This window comes from Phaseolus vulgaris, chromosome 1, assembly GCF_000499845.2.
Source record: "Phaseolus vulgaris cultivar G19833 chromosome 1, P. vulgaris v2.0, whole genome shotgun sequence".
Taxonomy (NCBI): Eukaryota; Viridiplantae; Streptophyta; class Magnoliopsida; order Fabales; family Fabaceae; genus Phaseolus; species Phaseolus vulgaris.
In genome coordinates this window covers 21,783,656-21,793,996 of record NC_023759.2, presented here as the reverse complement: position 1 = coordinate 21,793,996, position 10,341 = coordinate 21,783,656, and positions in this window count along the sequence as shown.

Here is a 10,341-nt window from a genome sequence, read left to right as displayed (position 1 = left end):
TCAATCATTGTGAACTTGCTGCAGTTCTTCTTTATCTTCCTGGCCTCCGTCGGATCCAGCGGGAGAAGGCCATCTGCCAGGCATCGCTTGTACTGTGTTATCCACGTGTCTGGCTCATGGGTAGCGCAGACCTGCGTCATGTTCACCTTCTCCCCCGACATGCTCTTATTCTCGGTGATCTCAAGGTCTCCTGAGTCAAAGACCTGTGACTCCTCGCCGCTTTCTCCGTCGACTTGCTTATTTGAAGAACCAGGTGGTCTGCCACAAATGCCCTAGGCGTCTTCAGAGTTTCTTGGATCACCGTCCTCTGCCTACCCCCCTTTCTCGAACTGGCGAGCTTAGCTAGCAAGTCAGCTCGGGCATTCTGCTCTCTGGGCACATGCACCACTTCAAAGGAGACAAAGGAACTCTTCAACTCCTACACATACTCCAGGTAAGCCGCCATTTGTGGATCCTTGGCCTGGAACTCGCCTGTTACTTGTCCCGTGACCAACAGCGAGTCACTCTTAGCCATTAGCACCCTAGCTCCCATCTCCTTGGCCAGCCAGATTCCGGCGATCAGCGCCTCATATTCTGCTTGATTGTTGCTGGCTTTGAAGGCAAACCTCAGGGACTGTTCAATCAGCACACCGTTGGGCCCTTCCAGGATGACTCCAGCACCGCTACCCTGCTGGTTCGACGATCCGTCCACCGAGAGCACCCAACGGAAATCATCCCCCTCAACTCGCGCTGCTTCTGACGAGAGCTCGACCACAAAATCGGCGAAAATCTGCCCCTTGATCGGACCTCGGGGCTCGTACTTGATATCGAACTCCGACAGCTCCACCGCCCATTTCACCATTCTCCCAGCTACATCAGGCTTCTTCAGGACCTTCTGGATGGGCAAGTCGGTCATCACCAGTATTGTAAAACTGTGAAAATAGTGGCGCAACCTCCTCGCCGAAAATACCACAGCCAGTGCAGCTTTCTCCAAGGCCTGATATCTCACCTCCGGGCCCTGCAACACCTTGCTGACGAAGTAAATAGGCTTCTAAGCCTGGTCTTGGTCTTGAGCGAGCACCGCACTCACCGCCCTCTCAGTCACAGCAAAATACAACCTGAGAGGGGTTCCCACCAACGGTTTGCACAAAACCGGCGGGCTCGCTAGGTACTCTTTAAGATTGACGAAGGCCTCTTCACACTCCTTCGTCCAGGCAAACTTGTTGTTCTGCCTTAAACATTGAAAGTACGGATGGCCTTTCTCTCCGCTAGCCGATACGAAACGAGATAGGGCGGTCATCCGACCTGTAAGTTGCTGCACCTCCTTCACGGTAGCCGGGCTCCTCATCGCCAAGATGGCAGCACACTTATCAGGATTAGCCTCTATTCCTCTTTCAGTTAAGAGGAATCCCAAGAACTTCCCTGCCTCCACGCCAAAAATGCACTTCTCGGGGTTCAGCTTTAACTTGAACTTGGCGATTGTGGTGAAGAACTCCTCCAGGTCCGCAACGTGCCTGCTCTTCTCCGGCGAGGTCACGACCATATCATCCACGTATGCTTGCATATTCCTTCCCAACATTGGTGCAAGTACCCGATCCATCAACCTTTGATACGTGGCCCCCGCGTTCTTCAGCCCAAAGGGCATCACCTTGTAGCAGTAGCACGATCTCTCGATCATGAAGGCGGTCTTCTCTTCATGCATGGGATGCATCTTTATCTGGTTGTACCCCGAGAAGGCGTCCAGGAAACTCAGCAACTTGCACCCTGCAGCACTGTCGACCAGGGCGTCTATGCTTGGCAAAGGATACGAATCCTTTGGGCAAGCCTTGTTCAGGTCAGTGAAATCGACGCACATGCGCCACTTCCCATTGCTTTTCTTCACCAGCATGACATTGGCCAACCACTCAGGGTACTAGACTTCCCTGATATGGCCTACGGCGAGGAGCTTCTGTGTTTCATCCCTGATCGCCTGCCTTCTCTCCTCGTTAAACTTCCTTCTTCTCTGTCGCACTGGTCTGACCTGGTTGTCCATTGCTAGATGGTGGCACAAGAAGTCGGGGTCGATTCCCAGCATGTCTGAAGCAGACCATGCAAAAGCATCCAGATGCCGCCCTATCACCTCAGCGATCTGGTCTTGGAGCTCAACCTCCAAGGATCTTCCCAGCTTGAAGACCTTTCCCCCGATCTCCCATTCGAGCCACTCCTCGATGGGTTTGGGTCTAGCTTCCCTGGCGATCACCGCCCTGGCGATTCCCAGTTCCCTCGCTTCCTCTGGGCGGTTCCTCGCCTCTTCTTCCCGATCGGTGTTCTCTCCCTCAGCCTCAGCATCCAGCATGGTGACATCGCCTCCGGCGGCCACCTCCATCGCCGTATCAACAACTCGCCATGCTGTTGGCTGGGACTTCACACCGGGAGGCGGCGGCGTTGTGATGTAACTCACTGACCTCTTATTCTTGAGGCTATTCTCATAGCATTTCTTCGCTTCCTTCTGGTCAGATTTGATGGTGATCACCACCCCTTCCATCGACGACAACTTCACCTTCATGTGCCTGGTTGAAGGCACAGCTCCTATTCTGTTGAGTGTTGGTCTTCCCAACAGAATGTTATATGCTGAGGGAGCATTCACGACGAGGTACTTGATTTTCTCCGTCCTCGAGCCCGCCTCATTCGTGAATGTAGTTCTTAATTCTATGTACCCCCTGACCTCCACCTGATCGCCAGCGAACCCATACAAGCACCCTCCATAGGGCCTCAGCTGGTCAAGGGGCAATTGCAGCTGTGTGAAAGTCGGCCAGAACATCACATCTGCCGAGCTTCCTTGGTCCACCAGAACCCTGTGGACCTTCCTCCTCGCTGTGACAAGCGAGATTACTATAGGATCGTTGTCATGAGGCACAACGTCTCTGAGATCTTCCCTTGTGAACGTGATGTCCACATCTGGCGAGTGGTCCTCGAACATGTCCACCGTCATCACAGACCTCGCATACTTCTTCCTCTGTGACGCGGTGCATCCACCACCCGAGAAACCTCCTGCGATGGTGTGGATCTCTCCGTGAGTGGGCATCTCGTGCTGCTGAGCCTCACCACCCGCCGGCTGGGAGCTCGACGCGCCCCCCGTTCTCCTGTCCAGCAGGTAATCGTTCAGGAAACCGCTCTTGACCAGGTTGTCGAGCTGGTATCCCAATGCCAAACATGAATCGACGATGTGACCAAAACCCTGGTGTAATTCGCACCAGGCGTCTGGCTTTGGTCCCAACACCTTGTCACCCACTTTCTCGGGTGCCTTGAGCCTGGCTGCTATATTGGGGATGGCGATCAGGTCCGCCTACCCCATGACAAACTTATGCTTTGGTGGGCGATTGTACTCCCTGGGGCGCCCTGGGCCCCTGCCCTTGTTTTTTCTTGGGTCATAAGGATGGCGAGTCCTTTGATCCCTCTTGGCCGCCGTTGTCTCCAGCACCCTCTGTGGCTGGATCCTGGTCTGGGCACGTGGCCTAGCGGGGGCCACGCTCCCTCTCTTCTCGGCGACCTCACTTTCATCAACGATGTGGGCCACCACAAGTCGCCTAACCTCAGCAAACGTGGCGGGGTGAGCCCTGATCAGTGCCTCGCAGAACAGTCCCGGCAGCACGCCCTTTTTGAAGGCGTATACCAGCATCTCTTCGTCCTTGGCTGGTGAGCGGACCATCTGCGCTCCAAAGCGATTCAAGTAGTCCCTGAGGGACTCTCCCTGGTACTGCCTTATGTCGAACAGGTGATAAGACACCCTAGATGGCGCCTTGTTCACTATGTACTGCTCGACGAAAAGCTTCGAAAACTGCTGGAAATTGGTTATGTGACCGGTAGGCAAGCTCACAAACCATTCCAGCGCTGTTCCCTAGAGCGTGCTCACGAACATCTTGCAATACACAGCATCCGAGCCTCCTGACAGCATCATCTGCGTGTGGAACGTGGTGAGATGTGCCTCAGGATCCTCCACGCCGGTGAAAGTAGCCTTCACGGGTACCACACTCGCAGGGATAGGCGTGTCTATGATCGCCTGTGCAAATGGCATGGGGAAAACGCGAGGTGGCGACGACGGTGCGACCTCTTCAGCGACTGGGCCTCTGCTCCTGAAGAGCTTGGCGCAACTCCTCAGTCACTTTGCTGAGCTCTTCATTCCTGGCCTGAGAGGCGACTAGGTCCTCATGCATCCTTGCCTGCTCTATGCGTGAGGCCTCCTCATTCGCCTGCAGCGCACACATGATCTCTACCATCTGCGCCATAGTCATGGCGCCTTCAGCAGCAACTGGCACAACTGGACTTGAACGGTTGCTTCTCATCTTTCTCATGAAAACTTAACAGACCACAACGAGCGACGAACAAAACCTCCTTCAGCAACGATCGATCCAGCAATCAACCGGTTAGAACTTCGTGAACTCCAAAGAACTTCAAGAACGCAATCTCAACAGCAAAGACCTTCGCAGAAACTTGCAATCTCAGCACGAACCTACCACTCCTCCACCAAAACTTCTGATTCACCGGTCAAAAGTCCGAACGAACGTCGAAGCTTCGATCTCACCGATTGAAACTCGCGTAAACAGCGAAAAACTTCTCCTCACCGAACAAGAACTCAACAAACAGGGAAAAACCTCAATCCTCCGAACTAAACTTCGAACGAACGGTGGAAAACACGAATTTACCGAACAAAGCTTGAATGAACGGCGGAAAATGGTTGCACCAGCACACAACCACACAAAAACTGCAGAAACTCCAAGAACTCACGTTGTGGATGGGAACAGGTTTTACACGGCCCCACGGTGGGCGCCTGATGATCCTACCTGTTGACCAAGACACAAGAGCCTCGCCTCGTCAAATCTGGATCGACTTTGCGCCGTGTTAGCTTCCGTCCTTCGCCTTGATTCACCTCAAGAACCTGCAAAAGACAGAACGGCGCCGCTGCGGTCGATCACGCTCCGACGCCCAAGTCAGCGACTGAACCACCAAAATACTAAGAGAAAACTAAGAACTTCAGGAACCGTGCAAAATTCTCTCCCAGCGTACTCAAGTTCTAGCAAGCATAAAAGAAGTATTTTAAAACGCGCGTACCTCAGAAGTTCGTTATGATCCCTTATATACCTGTGCATTTTCTCTCTCCTGACAGTTACACATCTGGACACGTGGCTCGTATCCAGCTGTACACGTGTCACCATCTGGAGCATCCTTGACCTGGACGTCACTTCTCACTCTTCAGGCTTATTCGACTAAGTTATCCATGCAAGGAGTAACTCGATGTATAGCTGCCTTGGAGCGCGATCTCTTCTGTGTGGCGAGTACGGGTGTCATCATACACACCTTCCTTGTGGTCTCGCCGGCCGCCACCATGATCTACTTCACTTGCTTCATCGTGCATGTTCGGGTAAGCTGTTCCCCGACCTCAACCTCTGGCTAGCTAGGGAATGACCATCTGACGACTTCATCTTCTGCTTTGAAAGCCTAGAACAAGCTTCCCTGATCCCTCGGCGATGTCCTCCTTTCGGCGATCTCTGATCACTTGGTCGTCTGGGTTCGCATCCGGCGACTTCATCACAAACCTGGTGACCGCCGGTTTAGGTATGCTAGAGATCAGAGCACGCCAACTTAATGACTGGCGACTACACGAGCCCCCCGACTTCCTTCCCTTCTGCCAGCCAGGTGCCCCGTTCAACACGCCTATGTAATAGCTTGTTGCCACGTCATTACTTCCGACCACCTGGACGGTACAACTAATAATAATAAATTGTTTCTATACATATTTTATTATAATTTTACATTTTACGTTTTAACAATTATTTTTTATTATATATCAAATTTTTAATTGCAGTAACTATTTTTTATCATTATAAAAATGTTGATATATACCCATGAATGAAACCGTAACGTAAAAAAAAAGGTTTCGTTAAGAATTGGACTAGTATCTTTGAAAATCTAAAGAATAAAAATAAATAAACGTTTTATTATTTATCACTAATAAATACGATGTTAAGTAGTAGCTAAAAGAAGTTGTTTTTGCAATTTAAGGCTTCTTATCAAACTCCTAGGCAGTTATTACGAGAATGCCAGCCACATGCTTTGCTTCTTTGGTAGTGTAATAAATATATTAACTAGAAGTAGGTTAGTTGAACTAATGGCTTCTCTTTTCTATCTTTATTTGACAACATCTTTTTAAAATGAAAAACAAAATAAAACTATTTATAAATTTAACTTTTTTGAACTAAATTAAATCTCATATCCAACTGGGCTAATTAATAAATCGAGTTTTATGTAGCTTTAAGAATAATGAATTATATCTAACGGTAATAGATAAAGTAGTTGCTAAATAACAGTCCACATGAGTGAGGTTTCTCACTCTCTCCATTTCTAGCATTAATTGGTGTGTCCCTTGAATAACATAATAAACAATTGGTCACAATCCAAGTACATTATAAACCAACTATTTACTGACACAAAATTAAAATATCTGACAGATTCATATTTGAAAATAAGAAACATTTACAGAATAGCATGGGGCTCAAAAATGGTTGTCTAATTAAAAAACTTTTTTCATGTTTTTTTTCATCTACTTATCTAATAAATACTTGTTTAGAAATTATTTATATTTTTTAAAGGCTTATTTTCCTTATATTTTCATTGGTTTCTTCAATATCTCCATATAAAATGTGAAATGTCATTTTTTTACTTTTTAAAAAATTTAAATATTGTAATTCTTTTTTAATTTTACATCACATTCCTACTTTTTGTTGTTCTTTCTTAAATTAATGTAGAAATTCATAACTTTAGTTTTTTAAATTGAAATTGAAATTATATTTGTAGGCACACCTTTATGTAAGTTAATTTAAACCAAAGTCAAACTTACTTCAACTTAACTTAAAAAATAAAAATATTTTACATTAATTTTAAAAATATTTTAAACTTCAATATGAAAATTAAAAAGAAATAAGATTGTGTTTAGGAATACTTTTTTCATCCAAAAACAAATTATCTATATACATTTAGATTTTTCCAAATTAATAATTTTGCAAAAAAGTTGCCCTTCATAGGAACTTGTCATGAAGGATGAAACCGTTTGAGTTCTTTGTCGACGAAATAATGGGTTTTGTCAATATCTAGTGCCATATATATCCTTATGTGCCTCAACTATTCACGCCAACCAAAACAATTAATTATGAAAATTAATTTTTAGAACAATTTATTTTATTTCTCAATCAATTTTTTAGTTTTTATTATTATAAGAAACTATCTCTAATGATATAAAAGATATAAACTATTTTTACAGTATAACTATAACAACTAATAAAAATAAATTGTTTTTACACATATTTTATTATAATTTTACTTTTTACGTTTTAACAATTATTTTTTATTATATATCAAAATTTAATTGCATTAACTATTTCTTATCGCTATAAAAATGTGGATATGCATACTATCAAGAAGATATATATACTTGTTCTTTTTAATTTATTTATTTTTATTGATAATAAAATAAATAAAATAAACCGTAAAAAAAGGGTTTCGTAAAGAATTGAACTAGTAAAGAATAAAAATAAATAAAAGTTTTATTATTTACCAGTAATAAATAAGATGTTAAGTAGCTAAAAGAAGTTGTTTTTGCAATTTAAGGCTTCTTATCAAACTCCTAGGCAGTTATTACGAGAATGCCAGCCACATGCTTTGCTTCTTTGGTAGTGTAATAAATATATTAACTAGAAGTAGGTTAGTTGAACTAATGGCTTCTCTTTTCTATCTTTATTTGACAACATCTTTTTAAAATGAAAAACAAAATAAAACTATTTATAAATTTAACTTTTTAGAACTAAATAAAATGTTTTATGTAGCTTTAACAAGAATTAATTATATCTAACGGTAATAGATATAGTAGTTGGTAAATAACAGTCCACATGAGTGAGGTTTCTCACTCTCTCCTCCATGTCTAGCATTAATTGGTGTGTCCCTTGAATAACATTATAAACCAACTATTTACTCACACAAAAGTAAAATATCTGATAGATTTGTATTTGAAAATAAGAAGCCTTTACAGGATGGCAAAACTCAAAAATGGTTGTCTAATAAAAAACTTTTTTTATCTACTTATCTAATACATACTTCTTTAGAAATTATTTATATTTTTTAAAGACTTTTTCCTTGCATTTCCATTGGCTTTACCCACATCTCTATACAAAATGAGAAATATTATTTTTTATTTTTTAAATACCACAATTCTCTAATAATTTCACACCACACTCCTGTCTTTTATTATTCTTATAGAATAGGCGCACTCCCTTATCTTCATTGTTGTCCAAGAATATTCGTGTGAGAGAGAATTTCGTCGTTAGAGAGAGGATCAGGATTGAAAATGATTGAAAGAATTGCATTGTATTGAAAGATAAATTTATTTTATTTATTGAAATCGTCACACCATTTTTGCACAATTTTTTTTATGTTGTGTTAATATCGGATTGTATAATCAGGTAGATATATCCCGGATCCGATGATACCTACCGGATTATACAATCATATATATATATATATGGAAAAAAAATACATAAAAAAAATGATGCAAAACAAGACAAAATTTTCTCAACCACCAACAATCACAAGCACCCACAAACAATCACCATAATGAACCAACACCCCTTCAAAATGAAGAACAAGTCACCCCATCAAAATGAAGAACAAGACACCCACAAAACTAAAACCCTAACATATACTAACAAGGATAGGGTTGGAATTATAAAAATATGTGGAGGTGAAGGGAGAAGCATTGGAGATGCAAGGAGAAGCTTCCTTTTTAAATAAGTATTTTATGATATTTTTAAAGATAATTTTTTTATGTCTTTTCTTTTGCAATAATATATATAAGTAAAATTCAAGAGTTTTAGTTTTGGTTAATTGTTTTTTTCTAGTAATTTATAAAGTATGAATATTATATCTTATATAAGCAAGAAAATAATTAAGATATGTGTTTTTCCTAATAGGCAATATAATATTTTGTAGTTTTTTTGCTTTGTTTGATAAGTGAAATCTTGATTAGACGATAAACACGATCTTCAATTTTCGTTGTACTTAACAAAAATATTCTCCAAACTTATTATGGGACAATGTTTTTGTCATTAGTCTATCAAGATGATTTGCTAAAGCTTATGTTAACATTATAAGTTTTTGAAATATGATCTAAAAGTATTGTGCATCAATCACTATCCTAATACAAGCATATGTCAACTTTAGCAAAGCTATATAGTGCATATGGTCTCCATTTTTACTTTTATCTGGGTAAAAAGAATTTTGCTAGGCCTTATGAGCATTGTCAACTATTGGAATCTTACTTGAAGAGGAGATAATCATTCAATGTCACATAGAGCACATTGAATGCATCTTTACGATCTCGCTTGTTCTAGCGCATGAAGATGGTTATTTGAGTTTGAAACTCCCAACAATCAGGAAATGATTTGCAATGGTTCTTTCTTCTACTCTCTATATAAGGCTACCTTTAAAAAAGAAGAAGAAAATGAACAAATTGAAAAGTGTTGAAACATTGCTGAAATCTAAGCTCAAATCGTTATGTGCTTTAAAACCTTTGTATAGACATTGTTATGATCAATAGAAACCTAAAATTCTTTGTATGAACATTGTGAAAAAAAACATTTTTATGTGTGTTATTATAAGCACAATATGACTTGTACAAATTCTCATACTAATGATCTATTTTTACTTAATAAACAAACTAATTGTTATTTTGTACTTATTCAATATTATAATAATATCTATTCACAAAGATATTTCCAAAATATCAAACATAACTTAGATTTCACACTACTAGACCACCATCTAGACTTCTCAATTGACCAGGGATAACTTGAATTTCATACTATTGGACTAGTGTCTAAACATTAAACTAAACAAGTAACTCAAGGACATCAAGACAAAACACAATAATACATTATTTTAACATCACAAGAACGTCAAAATACCCACTTCTATTAGCCAAATCATTAAGAGAATACAAAGTACTTTCTATGGGGGTGGGTGACAGAAGGTAGGAAGAAAACAAGAATTAATAGGAAGAATTGTGTAAACAAAAATAAAAGGAAGGATTAGAAATCAAAGACATCATGAAGTTTAATAAAGCGTTGTTGGCTAAATGGAAGTAGAGATTAAAAGTGGAAGCTCAAGATTTATGGAAGGAAATTTTGGTGGCAAAATACGGGACTTGGAGAAACCTAAACACCACAACCACAACCAAAATATGAATCCTGTGATGGAAGGACCTCAACGAAATATGTGGGAGTAAGCTAGAAGGGTGTTATTTTGATGAAAATGTATATCGAAAACTAGGATCAAAGG